The 17,938-nt window shown below is 42.9% G+C and overlaps 1 protein-coding gene across 23 annotated transcripts in view; it reads left to right on the top strand.

Moving 5' to 3' along the window:
• Window positions 1–750: 750 nt before the first annotated feature.
• MICAL3 (microtubule associated monooxygenase, calponin and LIM domain containing 3) overlaps window positions 751–17,938 on the top strand; it is a 186,304-nt gene continuing 169,116 nt past the window's right edge. For 6 of the 23 annotated variants that reach the window (XM_035126948.2, XM_035126953.2, XM_035126949.2 and 3 more), the window contains exon 1: window positions 8,475–8,906. The gene's annotated coding sequence lies outside the window, so the exon portion shown is untranslated. Of the gene's footprint in view, window positions 888–7,573; window positions 7,595–8,474; window positions 8,907–14,153; window positions 16,930–17,938 lie in introns of those variants that run through there. The other 17 variants (XM_035126954.2, XM_035126956.2, XM_035126951.2 and 14 more) reach the window with 11 other exon arrangements.

Genomic DNA, 17,938 nt, shown 5'->3' with positions numbered 1-17,938 from the left:
TGTGTTCCAAGACTAACACTGTATCAATCCTATACACATTTACTTAAGCGCCATTGAACTCAATGGAGGCTACTGCTGAATGGGCATGACAAGGGTTGCACTGTTATTGTAGCATAAGCTCTTGTGGGCTAGAATCCCCTTCATCAGATGCTCATGTGGGGTTGGGGGTAGAATGGAGCCAACACAGCCTGTGACAACACTACGTTGATTAAATTGACCATTTGCAGCAGCATTAATTGAAGCGCAGAAAAAGAAAACATGATTGTACTTTTCTAATTTTATACCTGCCAGTGGCAGATAATACTGCATCTGATGAAGGGGGCTGTAGTTCACAAAAGCTTATGCTGAATGTGTTGGTTTTTACGACACAGCATATATTTATGCAACAACCACAAGACTCTTTATTTGTTATTGCTGAATGTGTTTTGAGTCACACAGCTTCTATAATAAGTACAAGCAAGTACACTGGGGGACTGAGCATTCTGTTAAACTTTCTTCCATTCTAAACAGAAGGAAACTGTTGTGTTCGGTTTACTAACATGCCCTGCTTCAGAAGAAGCCAGTGCTGTCCAAGTTATTGCAGGCTACAATTAATATGCTGTACAACCATATTCAGCAATGTGTATTGATGGCCGGTGCACATTAGGTGTGTTACATGATTGAGTGTGCTTATTCTCCTCCATGAAACTTGGGAGTACTTACAGTTTGTGAATTCTAATATGTTAGTAGTTTTAGACTTTTTTCCTTTCCTACAGGTAATGAGAATAAGAATTTGAATCCAAGTGATAAAAAGAAAAATATATGAGAAGAGTACTTCTTGCAAATCAGCATCTGTTGCACCCCAAAGGATTTGTTTCAAAGGTAGATTTCTCTTCGCTTAAAAAAAGGTAAATGAAAAACAGTGTTTGCTTTCCTTGCTTGTATTTCTGAAGGGGTGGTGGTATTATTCCGTGGTTACTGATTGTCTTGTTTGCCACTGATAACATATTTTGGCTCTGCATTGTATACAGTAATTTAGCTATCTAGGTTTTGTATCTTTAACTCGAGGTTGATTCAAGGGTTGGTATGCTTTTGCTGTGGCCCTACATCCCAGTAGCAGCCTAGTGGACCTGCAGCAATGAGGCAGTGGACACACACACTGAGGAAAGAGGAGTCCGTGGAGGGGGTCTTGTATTGGACCCTCCAAAACCTGGAGCTTTAGGTACCGGTAGTTAAATTAAAAAAAAAAATTTGGACCAATGGTCCGTGATAAAGGATGTGTTCTTCTGTTGTTTGTTTCTCTGGCTTCTGTATGCTTTATATCCTTTAGTGCAGCTCCTGTATACAGTACATTCTCTTTCTGGTGGCAACATACTGTAACTCATCTGACCATATATTTTTATTACTTGCTAGAAGTTAGCCTTGTGCTCTTTCAAAATGGGCAGCATTCATGCAAATCTTTAATAGAGAAAGGGAGCAAGTTTGCAATCATTTCCCCCTGCCGCATTTGTTAGACCGTCAAATTAGGAATAATCTTTCCTGGCTGTAACACACCAAGTATTGTTCTGCTAGTTGGATCAAAACTGCCGGGTTGCACAAAAGAAGTATTCTACACAGGACTTTAACAGTTGTGCTAAGAAGGAGTTCTCTTTCCATCATGGTGGGCTGTAAGAGAGAAGTGTTATGTGTAATAGGTTGGAGTGGGTGGGGAAAGGGAGAGTGGCTATTTGTAGGAAAGGGTGATGGGTCAAATTGAACCTCTTTTGTGTTGAGTTGAAATCTAACACAGAACTGATACTTAATTTTTCCACACATGAGAAATTCATAACTATTAAAGCTAAGAAAATGTTGACCTAGTGAATAAAATGGTCTTAAATGCTAAACTGAATTTAGAACTGAAGCATTCTTGCTGCAGAAATTGAAGATATTTGATACTTAAAATAAAATTAAAATCCAGTTCTGTTGACGTATCAGATGTGTACAGTTGCCGTGCTTTGTATCAACTTCTCTTCCTTTTTCTCTACAAAGGTAATCTTAGTCAGGGGGAATTCCTTATTGCAGTCTGGGGCATGCATCCTATCCTACAACTTAATCATTCAGTATTTTCCTGTTATTGAACATGAATTAGGGTATGATGAGTCATTGTATTTGTAACAAAGAAAGATTTATCACAGAAAGCTATTTTAAGACCTCACTCACTTTTAAAAAAACAACAACCCAGAAAAAAGCTGTCTGCCAGTTACAGAAGTCTTATTCCAGGGAGACAAAATGTTTAAGATATCTTTTCCAGGATCATCTAATGTTGTAAAATCCATCAGGTAGTAATTGGTGAAATCTGCTGTGCCTGTACCTAAACCTAACTAAAAAGTCTAAATTCCGTTATGTGTACACACACACACACACACACACACACACACACATATTTTTGGAGTGGGGAGTATAAACTTCTTTGGTTCAGAATTATGTAATTATTTTAGAGAAAGAGAGCCATTAGTCAAGACAGGTCCCTGCCTGGAACTTAAAATCCAGAATTTGTCAAAGAAGAAACAAAGGAAGGGGAAGGAAGAGTAAACAATGAAAAACATGCAGTTATTTTAATAGCATATACTTATATACCGGTAGCTTGGTTACAGGCTTAATGTCCTGGGACCTAGGGGGCTGTAACAAAGGCTTTGTTTTGCCTCTCCCTGCTAGAAAGAATACATATAAGAATTTGGTAACTAATAATTTTCCCCATCTCCCTCCCAATCATTTTTGTTTTCTTGCAAACCTGAGAGTTGTAGTTTATTGTATTGCTTTGAAGCGTATTGGCTTTTAAGATTATACATTGCTGTGTGGGTGCCTTTGCTCAGAGAGGTGACCCTCCAGTCCACAAGACAAGTAAGTGTGCAACAAGCCTGACATCCACAGTGAGAAAAACGGGTACTAGTGATCTGTTATGGCAATGTGATGGCTTGAGATAATGGGTGGGTAGGGAACAGAAAGGTTGAGGCTGGCAATTAACACGGGAAAACAAGAAAATAAAACGTTTACTTATAACTGGAATTTAGTGTTTTGGTATAGTGCACTGTATATTTTTGTCACTTTTCTGGCTTTAAAAAATCTCATCTTGTGAAGTGTGGTAGCAGTGAGAAGGCTGAGCAATGGAGGTTTTGTTCTTAATGTTCTTCTCTGTTTACTTTGGTGTGGTCCAATCTATAGAGATGGCACAAGGCCCCAAAAATTCACCTCTACAACCTCCTCCTGGTCCGTAACCAAGGGCAACCTTCATAGGCCTCCTTCATTTGGCCGACAGCAGGGGTCAGCAAACTTTTACAGCAGTCCCTCAGACCTTGTGTGGAGCCGGACTATATTTTTAAGAAAAAATAATAATGAGCGAATTCCTATGCCCCACAAATAAACCAGATAAAAAAATTCCTTCAGTAGCACCTTAAAGACCAACTAAGTTTTTCTTTTGGTATGAGCTTTCGTGTGCATGCAGAATTAAGAAGAGCTGCTGTGTCAAATTTGACCAGCTTCAAAAGGAAGTTTATGACAGTAGATGACAAGAGAGGGCTTTCCCAAATAACTGTGTAAGTGTATGCAATCAAAGGATCCCTTGTTATTGCTATCACAATGATGCATTATGCTGGGTGCTTAGAATTTGACAGCAGTGCTGTACTTTCCCCCTGTAGTAAGTTTGCATCACTGATTAACTTGGCTACTGTTCTTCCAATTCTGTGTATCTGTTGCTGTATGTTGTTGTTTATTGAAGTGAGACAAGTCAAGGGAGCTGAATGAGGACACCATGTTGCTAGTCCTGTTGAACTTGGCATAGGTTGTGTGGATGCAACTGCTAACAGCTTTGGTTTTAATTACACAGTTTGTGTAAAAGATTTCTTGGTGGTAGTAATAGGAAGCCAGCTGTCCTGTCCTGTTCTTCACCTTGAAGGCAAAAAGCAGGCAGTGGATTGTATTAATCACTCCTTGTGTTCTGACAAATTCCAGAAGAACAGTTGAGATTCCCGCATGGCAGGGGTTGGACTAGATCAGGCATCCCCAAACTTCGGCCCTCCAGATGTTTTGGACTACAATTCCCATCTTCCCCGACTACTGGTCCTGTTAGCTAGGGATCATGGGAGTTGTAGGCCAAAACATCTGGAGGGCCGCAGTTTGGGGATGCCTGGACTAGATGAACCCTGTGAGTTAGGTTAGGCTGGGATAGTGGTGGGCCCAAGGTAAACCAATGTGCTTTATGGTTGAGAGTTGGGGATTTGGAGTTGGTTTTCCATAGGCCTAGTCTAATACCCTAACCAGTGCCTCACACTGAGCTTTAGACCAAGGGTTCCCATTTGAGATGGTTCAAAATTACTGAAACCCACCCAAATAGTGGTATGGGGCCAGAGCGAGTCACAAAACAATGGGAATTTTTCCACAATCATCTGGCAGTTAATTAAGATCATATTCTACTGATAACTTGTCTTCCTTTGGAAGTTACAAACTCATTTGCTGTAGGGTTTTCCTTGTGACAAAGAGTTCCAAAGCTCTGTGACTCATGCTAAGTACAGGCACTTATTGTAGAGAAAGGTGGGGAACCGCTGACTCACAGGCCAAACTTGGCCCACCAGGCATCCTCACTTGGCCTGCAAAGCTATTTGGGGCAAGCCACACTCACCCTGATGTCAAACATGATGTCAGGTATTGACAGGTAGGAGCAGAACTCCAAAGAAACAATCAGAAGCTTAAAGTGAGCTGCTGAATTTTCCTTTGTTATTAATTAATTATATTTCCTTCAATACTTTCTCTGGCGCTTTCCCCTGAGACCTTCCTCCCCTCTCCCAAACTTCTGCCCAATTTTGTTCAGCATTGGTCCAACCAAAAAGCTATGGCAGGGCTTGGGACAGGCAAGTTAGGTGTATATGTGAAGCCCTTGAAAAATGGGGGTGGGTAGGATATTTTCCCCCAGGCCTTTGCATCTCTAGTGAGGAGGCCCTAGGCAGACTGTGACACTGATGTCCATCTGAAAGTGGCGCAAGTCTCACTGGTGGGTCCTGGTTCACTAGAAACAGCCTTAGACCATTCTTACTGAGCTGCAACATTACATGGGCTTCATTGATTGATTGGGTTAAGATACTAGACTTTGTTCTGTGAAAAGGGAATGCAGGGGGGAAATGTGCACCATATTTTATTGTAGTTTTGGGTGAGGACCTCCCTTGTACCGTACTACAATGGAGCGTCACAGTATCTATGGAAATTCAAACAAAATGTTGATGTGAATAATCCTGCCATAGGATTAAAACCAGAGAATAAAGTCCTCTTCAAAGAACTTGACTGAAGTGTAAGGTTCCTCTAGAGTAGACTTTAATTGTCAGCTTCAGGCTAACATTTGCTGTGGTTTCTTATTCCTCTAGTGGGAATTGCTTTGGCCATTATTAGCACTTTATTATGATTGCTGATAGGCTGGGGAGGAGGGTGGGCATGTTGGAACAAAGCCCTACTCCCATAGCTGTGGCAGCACAAAGCTTACATCTTTCATTCAGTAATGCGAGCATCTGCTTTTGAAAGCATTATTAATTTTTTATTTGGTCTCTCTCCCCCCCCCATGTGATTTTCATCTTTTTTCTCTAGCGCTAGTCTTTTAAACAATCTGGCATTTCACAGCAGGGGGTCAAGAACTTGAAGGCTAACCCCCTTAATCCTGGGATTAATTACACAATTATGCAGCAGTCTAGGACTTAAACTGGAGTATAGTACCGGTAGGAGTTAAGCTAATTTAGTACCACTCTGAGAGAGAGAAATTGAAGCACTGGTCTATAAATCACAATTGTGCTTAAATGCTGCTGGTGGCATCCTCTGGGTGATTGCTCCATGTAAAGACTATAATATGCAGAATAGCTTCCCATGACTGGGTGGAAAATGTCTGCATAGCTGCCAAGTTTTCCCTTTTCTTGCGAGGAAGCCTATTCAGCATAAGGGAAAATCCCTGTAAAAAAGGGATAACTTGGCAGCTATGTATGTTTGTACCCCTATGACCAATAGGAACTTCTGTTGGTGTCATTAAATTGCCCATGCAATGTAAACAAGTCATATGGCAAGGCACTCTACTTACAGTGGCTGTAACACAGCAAGGGGAGATATGACCCTCCCCGTTGTGGCTTCCATGTGGCAGTTCTAGAGTACTGTATAGACTTGCCATAGAAGGTGAGAGAGAAAAATAAGGCACCTGTTTTCTCTCCCACTCTGGCAAAACAAGATCTTAAATTTTGTTTATTGATTTCATTTTTAAACCACTCTTCATCAAGCAAGTGATCCTAGTACAGGATACATCAAATACAAAAGCAAACTAACAATACAACAAGTCCATTAAAAACATTAAAATCAGTACTTCTCTTCCTTAATTCAAAAGTCAGTTGCCTAACACATGAAGAATCCACACAATTAAACAATTGGCTAAAGAGAGAACGTTTTAATTGGCACTAAAAGCCACCCAATGCTGTGTTATAGATTTTCCTCTTTATTCCCCCCCCCCGAAATGTTCAATTTACTGTTCCTTTAGCCCAGACTTCTAGTTTTCTGAAGGGTTAAGAAACATTAAGTGGTGCATTTTAAAAAACAACAAAAAACTTTAAGGTACAGGTTTATTTTTGGTTACAAATAATAACAGCATTGGATTCCAAAGGAGTCACAGCTGTAGCTCTGAAAGCTTTACCTCCACTTCAGCTAATTTCAGTGTAATCTTTCAGCTCCACTCTCTCTCTTCTGTTTCTCTGTCTACCCTGACTAGCTAGAGAGCATGCCAGTTATGTACCAGGCTGCGTTCTGGTGTATAAAGCCCTATATGGCTTGGGTTACTAGGATGCCTGAAATTTATAAAGAGGTCAATTCTACACAATGTAGGAATTGGGCCTTTAATGTTGTGGCACCTAGTCTTGAGAATTGCTTAACCTTGAATATTAGACAAGGTGCCACCTCTGTTTCTGGCACCCGCCAGATCTTCCCCTTTGAACAAGCCTTTTAAGTTGAGATCTTTTCTGGTCGACTTCTGTATTGGAATTGTTTTTAAGAAAGCTTTGTTTTGTCACTTGTTGTTTGCTGCCCTGGGTATTTTGGGAGGAAGTATAACTAACTAACCTTCCAAATGTGTTATTGCATACCACAGGCTGTAGAGGAGTTCCCAGCTATCAAGGCACGTTACTGTACTTTTGAAAAATCTCTAGTACAGTAGTCATAGTTCCTCTCATAAACTATTTTAATGCTTTAGCTGTGTCAAGCGCACATATTGGCAGCTCCTGAGGCTGTCACCTCACCTTACCTCATGGATTTGCCAGCCCTGTTAACTAGTGTACCATATCTGGGCTTTTCGCAGGGAACTCAAGATTTTTGGAGGGGGAGGGGAGGCATATAACACAGAATGATCAACCCTGCAAAACTACATTTCCCATAGTCCCTTGGAGAAAGAAAGCTGACTTCTAGGTTTGTTTTTCCTGTGACACCTCTGTGGAAACGAGCTGCTTCTAAGTTACCACAGTAAGGCAGCAATCCTATGCTTCTTGAGGAGTCAACTTCTTTGGGATTTGCTTTTGAATGTGTGCACAGGATCGGGCCGCAAGAAGAACTAATGCACCAGCGTAAACGGGTGTGTGTAAGCGAGAGTGAGATTCTTCATGTGTTTGTACTGTATACTGTATTGAGAACTCTCTCAAAGCCGTGTTAGTCTGTAGCAGCAGTCAACAGGAGTCTTACGGCACATGAAAGATTGGCACATTTATTTTAACGTAGGCTTTTGCGGATAACGCTTCATGTATCTGATTAAGCGGCTTCTAGTGCACGCAAATTTATGGTAGAATAAAGCTGCAATCCCATTCACACTAAAACTTGATGGAACTCAAACCCAGGGAACTCGGGGCTTTGCTTCTAAATAGATCGGTATACAGTAGGATTGCACACTGGAAATATTTAGCTTTCAAACATTCTCTCTCTGTGTGTGTGTTTTGACCTCTATTTCTAACGTTCCTCCCGAAGCGCAGTGGTTTTCTCAAGGGCACTGCATATATTCGAAAATCCTTCCTTAAACTTTTAGCCGTTTCTGATACAAAGTGCCCAATGGCTCTCGCAAGCAGAGCCGTTGCCGGCGCAATAATCCCGAGCCCGCTTCCTACAAACGCCGCCTCTCCTACTCCCTCTTGTGCTTTTTTGGCTGGTGTTGCTGTACTGTATTGAAATGGCATTGCAAATTATTGGATAGCTGGAGGTCAAGGTTGCTCTCTTCCCACGTAAGAGGCTGTGACGTGAACAGGGCGTGTGCTGCTTTCTCTCTCTTTCTTTCTCCCTCTCCCCCCTTTTCTTTCCTCTCCTCCTTTCCTTGGGACTCCTCCAGACACCTGAACCGCCCTCCACCGTTAGCCTCTGTCGCTTTAAATGCATTGCGCCTTGGCCCTGCTGCAGTCCCTTGAGCGGCTTCCCATTGGCTGCTTTGCTTCGCGTCTCCGCGCGGCGGCCAACCGCCGCGTTTGCTTTTTGTATCACAATTCGGACCGCACCACCGCCTCTCCCGGCGGAGGGGTGTGTAAGCGGACGCGACCAACCTCGGGACGCCGCTCCCTGTCCCCATTGGCCGCTGTTGGCTAATTCCCGCTCCATAAACCTCGGAGCGGAGCAGCGCGCGTGCTTCTTTAAGAAGCGGGGAGGACGAGCTGGCCCCGTCCGCGTCCCTCGTGCCCAGCAGCAGCGGGCAACGGCTGCCAAGGTGTGTGCGAGCCTGTCGCTGTTCCTTCCCTCTCCTGCCCGGCGTGGAGAGAGCCTGGAGCGCGTGCAACGCGGAGCGCAGCTGGCCGGAGACCAGAAGCCCCAGGGAACCGGGCGACGGTGCAGCGGGGCTCGCCTTGTGGCTTAACGCGCGCTGCGCGAACTTCTTCCTCCCCCAGCAAGCGGGCACCACTCATGAGCAAGTACGGGAGGCTGCAATGCACCGGCCGGAGGGAGGGGGTAGATCGTTTTGCCGCGGCTGGATTCCAGCTCCAGGGTTGAGGATCGGGACTGGCGGAATAGTGGGGAGGGGTATATGACGGGCTGCCTGTCGCTTTTTCTACACCGAAGTCCCAGGAATCGAGGGCTCTAGTGGGGTGGCCAGTGGCCTGTTCCTCCATTGTTGGGGAAGGTGATGCCTTTGGGAAGGGTGTTTTCTGCAGGAAGGTTTCTGGTCCTACTGGCTGCAGAAGAACGTGGTTGCCGCTCTTTTTTTTTTAAAGGGAGGGTACGGAGGCGGTTTATTGGGGTTCCTTTTTTTTTACAAAAAAAGAAAGAAATGGGAGCAAGGAATCCTCTTCTTCCCACAACCTTAGATAATAGCAGGAGGAGCGCCCTCCTCGGTTCTGCCCAGAGCAGAGAGCTTCCCTGCTGTGATGTGTGTTGCTGCGGGTAAAGGGTGGGGGGAGTAGGAGTGGGCTTTTAGGACGTTCGTGCATTCTCTATTATGAAAACATTCCTCCGCTCTCTGCATTAATTAATAATAAAAAAACACCCGCAGTCTTTTGGGATTCCCTACGTATGCGATCAATAAAAGTGGACCGGAAACCTCTGCTTCACACACAAAGAGTATGGGAGACAAGACAATCCTTTCCGTATCGTCGTGATAGTATTGCATATCACTGGTAGCTGGCAGATAAGGGGTAATAGATCCGCATCAACACCGCGGTAAAACATGTGTCTGATTGCCCTGCCTAAAGCGCAACGGCAAAGTCGAAGCCCTGATCTAGGCACGTCTCCAAGGATGTCCTGTGTTTGAGGATTGTGTGGGATAAGATGCATATGCAGAAATTCTCAGCCTTTTGTGCCAGACTGCTTTCCGTATACTGGCATTCACCAACATGGGAAGGGCTCTGATGTACAGTACTTAGTAAGGAGTGTTGGATTTCTAAAATGAGCCAGGTTTAAGCTTGCCAGATTGTTGCACTTCTTCTCTGCAAAAGCTCTAAATTCTCTGCAAAAGCTCTAAATCTGGGTTTTGCAAAGGCTGGTTATGGGATACTCTGCCTGTCTTCAAAGGCAGCTTCAATCTCTGTTACTTACTATACTGTACATTCTTTGTGGATGAACCTTGGGGTTGGGTGCAGCAGAAGTTTCCTGGACAATGAACTCTTCCTGAAACTGAACCCTAATATTTGGCAGTCCAGGCTTGGAGGGACAGGATTAGGCCATTTCAAGGGCAGATTGGTCTTGAAAGAAATTCTGTTCAAGTGAGCTCTTTGTTTGAGAGATTCGACAGAGGTGCAGTTTTGAAACGGGGGCCCTGTGTTATTGGTGAAGAGCTTCGTCTGGTACCAAGGTACCAAGGGGATGTTATTCAGCAAGAGCAGCCCTTTGTTATTTTATCTGTGCAAAATGTGCAAACATTTCTAAAGTCCCAAAGGCTGCAGAAAACGCTTGTTAGTTACTTGTGTGGATAAAGCCAAGGTGTATTTGAAGGGGAGAAAATAATCACTTGTAGACCATACATCAGCCACAGCATAGTGGAAGATGTGTTTGGGGAAGATTAATCTTTTCCCACCCTTGAGGAAAAGTTCTATGTGTCCCTTTTACTTGGGAGTAGAGCAAGTTGCAGAAGAAGGGAAGCAGATTTTAAGAACTGGAAAGAGGTAGGAAGTTGCTGTGGCTAATCCCTGTGACTGCCCCCACCCTGTGACGATCCATGACATATCCTGCCCCCTCCCCCACCCCCAGCTTATCCCTGTGATTCCCCCCACCCCGTCCTGACCCATGACGGATCACGCCCCCTCTTCCCCCCACCCGGGTCATCCCTGTGACTGGACCCACTGTGTCCTGACCTATCCCATCCCCTCCTCCCCCCAACCCTCACCCAGGCGAGTCAGTACCTCCATTCGGCCTAGTCTGTAAAGGCTTTGGCCTAGTATGTAAACTGAAGCCGAGGTGCTGTTGAGAGGAAAGTTTTTATAGGTGCAGTACCAGTGTAGCCGCCACTAGAGGGTGCTGGTTTGCAACCTGGTTCTTTTCCCAGCATGCATTTCTGTCTGAGTGGTGTGTTTTGAAACACAGGGTTTTGGGGTTTTTACGTGGCACAGGTGTGACATCTGTCTTAGTGAACTTTATAAAAGCCTTCATACATTTGCTTTGTGGGACTAGGCATGCATGTGTTCACGTGCTATATTTCAAAGAGTTAATATTTGGAAGATAATCATATTTGCCTTGCATATCTTGTCTAGATGTATTTGCAGGATGTATCTTACGATGCCCTTCATTCTGGGCAGAGAGCAATGCAACCAGTAATGATTGATTGCCTTTTTACAGAGTCTAATGTGATGGCTATCCATTAACCATGGGAGAGACAGAAGGGACAGATCTTTGCCAATTCTATTGTGTGGGAAACTACAAAGAGATATTAGGACTGAAAGCAGTGAATTATGCCAAATACCTACTTAAATCCTGGAGTGTGCCAGATGAATTTTCAAGCACTGTCTTGTTTTGTAACTGCTACATCTAGGGGTTTTATGGTTAACATTCAGATTGGGAGGACTGGGTTTTTCTCTGTCTCTCTTTGCGGAATTTCAGATTGAGATCTCTATACTATGAGGGTTGTCAATTAGTGTGTTCTAGTTGGGATTGACTGTTTCTAGATGTGATTCGGTTATGTTTGGAAAAAATGCAGTTTTACAAAGATGCCTATCCCTAACCCCATAATGTATAGCTAGATTTACCAGGTGCTCTGTAATCTCAGAAATGACTTTAGGCTCCTGCTTCTGTTACATATATATGGGCCCATTCACACATGTAATATTACCATGCTGGTGGGCTATTAATAGGTGGCATTCTAACATTAACACATTCATGGGCCAGTGTGTACAGTAAGTGTGTGCATGCAGAAAATTTACACAGGTCAGGGCTTTCACCTTTGCTTGCATCCATGGGGGTCCATGGGAATTTTTCTGGCATGGAGGAGTAAACCACTGAAATGGGGGAGCAGATGAATTTCTTTTTTAAAAAATGAGAAGAAGAATGTCTGCTATACATGTTGTCACTTATCTCAGGTTTCACAAATGCTAGAAACAAAAGTTGGGAATTGGAGTTATGGTTCTTCTGGGGTGGATCTGCCTCTCCCCCGCCCCTCCATTTTACATTGGGCCCAACTCTTACGCACTGAATATAAAACAGGAGTGAGTGTTTAGGATTTGTCAAATAGAAGCAACTGATTTTATCTGCATAACTATATCTTTCATGGTCTTTTGGAAGTCATTCTACCAGATATCATAGAGGGCACATTTACTGTTAAATAGAACTTCTTTCTGTGTAGGGATCCCAGCTCTGGGAAGGCCCAATGCTTTCTCATTTCTGTCAGTAACATTTGTCATCCATTGTAGTTGTATTTGTGTTTTGAATTGTTGCAACCTGTCCTGGCACCTTAGGGTGAAAGGCACGCAATAAATAAATTAAATTAAATTAATGGTGATAATAATAATACTGTTGAAGACATCATTCCTCCTTCCTGGACTTGTAGCTGCCAGCTGCGATGAAGGCTGTGAAGCAGGGATGGTGATGGAAAGGAAGTAGTAATTTCCTTTAATTACTTTCATTTCCTGCTCTTTCTCCAGTGGCATTTTAGCCTCATGATATCCCTAAAAGTGAGGTTAGGGAGAGTTTTTTCATCTAATGGTACCCTTTACATCTGAGCAGGGATATTTGAATCCAGGATTCTCATATCCAGGTCAGCACCTACAGTACAACATGGTAATTTTGTGACTGCTTTCGTTTCCGCCTGCAAGTGTGGGCTCACGCTGTTAAATGCTTTTCTATACAAAAACATTCCGTATGTACAGAAAAGTGGCAGGCTGGGAAGAGGGGTACCTTCTTCCTCACATGCTACTTGTCTATATGCAGGGAATGTTCAGTCACTTGTGGTGTGAAGTGATAAAATCCAGAAATAGGTTTAACCACCTGCTGATTGTAAGAACTAGGCCCAAAGAGACAGCTTGAGGTAGCCTGAACAGTTTCCTTTGTAAAAGAACAGCTGTTAGGTCTAGCAGGTTGCAGCCTACTGGGTTTCCTTTCCATTTGAGATATGCCTAGCAAGAAACTTGGGAGGTTGCTATTAATAGATTGCAGGGGGAGTTGTTCTGCTGCACAACACCTGTAGGGACATTGATTCTCCAGTCTGTCTTTCTGGGCAGGAGCACATTTAAAGGGCATTTGAAGGATGGAGGGTTAAACCCTCCTCTCAACAGGCAGGGGAAAGGGGTCTCATTCACTTACAGCCCAACCCTTTGCATGTTTTCTCCGAAAGGAAATCCCACCATGTTCCAAGTAAGTGTACATAGAATAGGAACTCATGATTCCCTTGCTGGCACACTCTTCTTCTTTAAAACCCACATTATAGATACTTAATTGTCGTGGTTGCAAGCTGCAGCAAGCAGGCAAGTGTCTGGTTAGAGTTAGACGTTAGAAGTAATTTCAGGCTTTCCATTGTAAAATCTGAGCACAGAATAGCTGGAGGGTGAAGATGTCATTAGTAAATACGTACTTTTACCTAGGCATGCATATGCATTTTGTGTTAATTATGTTAATCCTCTCAATCTGTTCTTCAGGATTTTAATCAGGTAGGTCTAGGTGTTAGCCAAAGTGGTTAGTGTGAACTTGTGCACAGGTATCTGAGCATAGCTTCTGGGCATGTAGCTTTAGCTTTAAACATTATGCACCTCCAGTGTATCAGTTCCTTTACTCTTCTGATGAAGGTTGCAACTCTTAGCTCATTCAATTAATTGATGGCATCTTACCATGAATATGGAACAATTTTCTCCCGTTTTCCTGCCCCATGGGACTATAAAATGAGTTTTTCTAACCCAAGGATAATAAACTCTGCCTCCTATTTCCCAAGGTTTATTGATAATATATAAAGACCTGTAGCTAGTTATTTGGCAAGTTATTTCTAGTCGGTAAGCGATCTGTTTACTATTATATTTATTAAGAAAATGTATATCCCTCCCACCCTTCCAAAGGATTTGCATCACTCAGGGTGGCTTATAACGGTAACACCAAGCAATGCCATTAGGCAGGCATAGGCAAACTCGGCCCTTCAGATGTTTTGGGACTACAACTCCCATCATCCCTCGCTAACAGGACCAGTGGTCAGGGATGATGGGAGTTGTAGTCCCAAAACATCTGGAGGGCCGAGTTTGCCTATGGAGTTTGCCTATGCCTGGTATAAGGCAACAACAACACACACACACACAGGGAGAGAGAGAGAGAAATGAGGTCCTGCTACATAAATGCAATGAAACTAGCAGGTCAAATTCCCATTGGAATACATTTTTGACCAGATTACAAGAAAAAGCGAAAGCAGGGGTAGATGGATTTCATTAGGTAAGATGTTCCATAAAATAAATAGAAGATGTTCTATAATCTGGCCACAGAGGAGGCCTTTTCTCACAGATTCTCACTTCTGCCTTTACGTGTGTTCAAATGTCTATTTAGACTGTTCTCTTTCCTAGTTTTTCTCCTCATTCCTCCAGTCTCCTTAGCTAATGCTATTGCTGCTTCTCTCTCCTTTCCTAGACACTTCTGTCTGTTGTGCCTCTCTCTAGAAAAGGGATGGAGAACTTGTTGGACTCCAACTCCCAGAAGCCCCAGCCATCAGCCCCAGGGATGATGGGAGTTGTAGTCTAGCAACATATGTTCTCCATCCCTCCTGTAGAAAAAATGACTCACCTACCTGCCTGTGCCACCTTCTGTGAAAGTTGGGCAGCTCCGTCAAAAACTTTGTGGCTTCTACATAGATTTTTGTCACAGACATGGTGAATGTTGTTTATCTGCTGTAGTGATTACAGAACTATGCGTTGGAAAGAAGCCACTGACTTCACTAACACAAGAATGTTGCTGATTATGGTTTAGGTAACATGGCAGATGTAACCACTGTCTGGAACGAAATTTGTGAACAAGTCCTGAACATGTTAAGACTTCTGAATCGTTACTCAATTAGAAAAGCAAGTGAGAAGACGGTATCTGACATAGACTTAAGGTTAATCACCAGCCAACCACAATTCTTCTTAAGAAAAGAAGGTTGTTGAATCTCTATGAATTTTTTCAGCTTCCAAGCTAATCTCAACACTAAAATGGTGAACATCTGGAGACTTAGCTTTATATTAGCTGGCTTTGTTAGTCTTAAACATAAAAATCAATGCTTTGACTTGCTGTTGGCTTATTTTGCCTTTTCACCTACTTTTGCATAGCTGCAAAGAGTTGCAAAATGTCAACACACACGCTCGTAACAAATCTCTCCCTTTGGGTTCAAAATGTAAGGTTAAAATAGTAGCACTGTGGGCTCTTACATAATCAAGGCACTTGTTTTCAAAAGCTAAATGTGGAACAGAATAGGAGTTGGCAGAGTCTCCTTCAAACAGTATATAAATCAGCCGGGTTCAGCGATGGATCTCAAGGTTCTTCTTCATAGTGCAAAGTAAGTTTGTGCAAAATGACACTGCTTCCGAAGTGCAGATTCAATCCTCGTGCTAATATGTATATAATATACATTGAAATATATTTACTTTCTCTTAAGATAGTAACTAATTTAACTAGGCACAATAGGATCACCTTATTTGGAAATTTTGGGCCAAGTTCGTTTGAATGCATGAGGTCAGGAAGTGCTTACAAAACCTTTTCTTGATCAGGTCCCTGTGTCCATACACTCATCTCATAATAAGCAACTGCAGGAGCAGAAATATCCACCGTATTATGTAAGATTTGTTTGTCATAACACACTTGACTCATTGTTTTGGAGAATTTATGGCTATAGTGGTGTCATTCTAATAGGTTTTGGTGATTGTTTGTAAACACTGCAAAAAAAGCTAAATTAATTGTATGGATCAATCACATTTGTTAGACCATTCTGACAAATGCTTTATGCTTTGGACTTTTTTATGGAGAGTGAATATTGTCAGGTAAAAGGTTACACAGAATTTATTTTTGAATTACGGTTTGCATTCAAGCTTACTTGTAAATACCAACTTTTCACTTCCTTCTTAATATGGATCTGTAATTTTAGGTGATGTGCATCTTGGCATAACTCAATGAATTCAGCAGGACTTTTATCCTTGCTTTATGTGGCTTTCAAATATTCTACTGTAGGCATAATCTGGAAAACAATGTTTAGTATATGAGTGTTCTTTGGGCTGCTGCACTTTGAAATTATATTTTACACTCAATCTGCCACACCATCTGTTTACAATAGCAGATTTTCTTGGCTAATATAGGACACTGGAACGGTAGAAGAAAAATTGATTGTTGACCAGAGGTATGCCAGGTAGACACCCTGAACATCTGCAAAGATTTCAAGGTTCCTTTAAGAAAGGAGAGTATTTCTTGACTGCTGCTCTGTATAGAGATAAGCTCAGCAGCAGAAGAAAAGCACGAAACCTGCAATTAGGTTGAATGTTGGCTCTCCTTAGCCTTGTGGGCAGTAGTGAACCTATCAAAATACAGGCTTATGTTGATTTGGGAGATCTTCTAGAAGTACATCAGAAATAAGCAATGAAGATACTCATTAAGATTCAGAGCTGCAAAAACGAGTGATGGAGTACAGTGGTGCCTCGCTAGACGAATTTAATTCGTTCCACAGGTCTTTTCTTATAACGAAAAATTTGTCTAGCGAATCCCATAGGAATGCATTAATTTTTTTTTTTGCCCATAGGAACGCATTAATTGAATTTCAATGCATTCCTATGGGAAACTGCGATTCGCTAGACGAATTTTTTGTAAAACGCATTCGTCTAGCGAGGCAACCTCAGCTAGAAAAAACCTTTCGTTAAGCGGAAATTTCGTTAAGCAGGGCATTCGTTAAGCGAGGCACCACTGTATGTGTCTGTGGGTGCTTGACTGCCATCTTCCTTATTTTTCTACAGTTGTTTATGCAAAAGTATGTCTGAACATGAAAGCATGAGGAAGGACCCTGGGGATTCTGCTTCCAGCAAGGTCTGTGTCACTAATGAGTTTAGGATTTACATGAAAAATAATTTCTCTTTCCCTTCCAGTTGCTGCTGAGGGCCATCTGTAAATGCACATGTTAGACCCTCCCCACTTACAACAATATAGACTTCTGTATATAAAAATGATCAGATTTATATTTTGCCTTTTTCTTTTCTGCCATTCCACCTTTAAAAGCTGTTTTGTTCTTCCCACAGCAAACCAGTACAGAGAGGCATCTAATGTAGAAAAGTCTATTAAAATAACCCCATTGACTTAAGCAAATTGCCTTTCCAGGTGGAAATGTCTTACCTGTGGAGGGCCCTCTGGCTTTGATTTTGATGGCACTCCAGGGGAGAGGGAGTTGGTGTGGAGCAGCGGTTAGTGGGCTCAACTAGGAAGCTGCTTGGGGTGAGGAAGAGAAATGTGGAACCTTCTATGCCAGTGGGCTAGCCGACACAGATTCCCTTGTTTTTTATGGCTTCTAGGCTGTTTGTGAGATATATTCAGGAGAAGGCTAAGGAGTAAAGCGTACAAAAATCTGGAGTCCCTAAGACTCCATAGTGCCTTATATGCCTCCTTCCGGCAACTCCTGCAGCCAAACTGGTGCCAAATGTATTGCTCTGCTTTCCTTTGGACCACGTCAGTGAAGCTGAGAGGGGTCTTGTCATCTGGGCATCCCAGGACGTCCAGACACACTGCTCAGGCTTGCACCCCAGGGAGGTCACTTGGGTGCTGCTAACACAGCGCTTTGACTTCACCTTCGGAGGCGCACTCCATTGTTTGTTGAGACTGACGGATGCCAACAACAAGAAGCCTAGTTGCTAAATACAAGGCTGTGTTATTACCTTCTAATCATTTGTGTTAAGCTCACAGCTGAAGTCACTATAAAAGAGTGGGTTTTCTCCAGTGCCTTCAGTACATGCCTGTGGCTGCAAACGTACACACACTTGCTTGGGGAATAATCCCTCTGAAACCAGTGGGAGTTGGTTCTGACTGTAAGCATGCGTAAGATTAG

This window comes from Zootoca vivipara, chromosome 10, assembly GCF_963506605.1.
Source record: "Zootoca vivipara chromosome 10, rZooViv1.1, whole genome shotgun sequence".
Lineage (NCBI taxonomy): Eukaryota > Metazoa > Chordata > Lepidosauria > Squamata > Lacertidae > Zootoca > Zootoca vivipara.
This window is presented reverse-complemented; position numbering and strand designations above follow the sequence as displayed.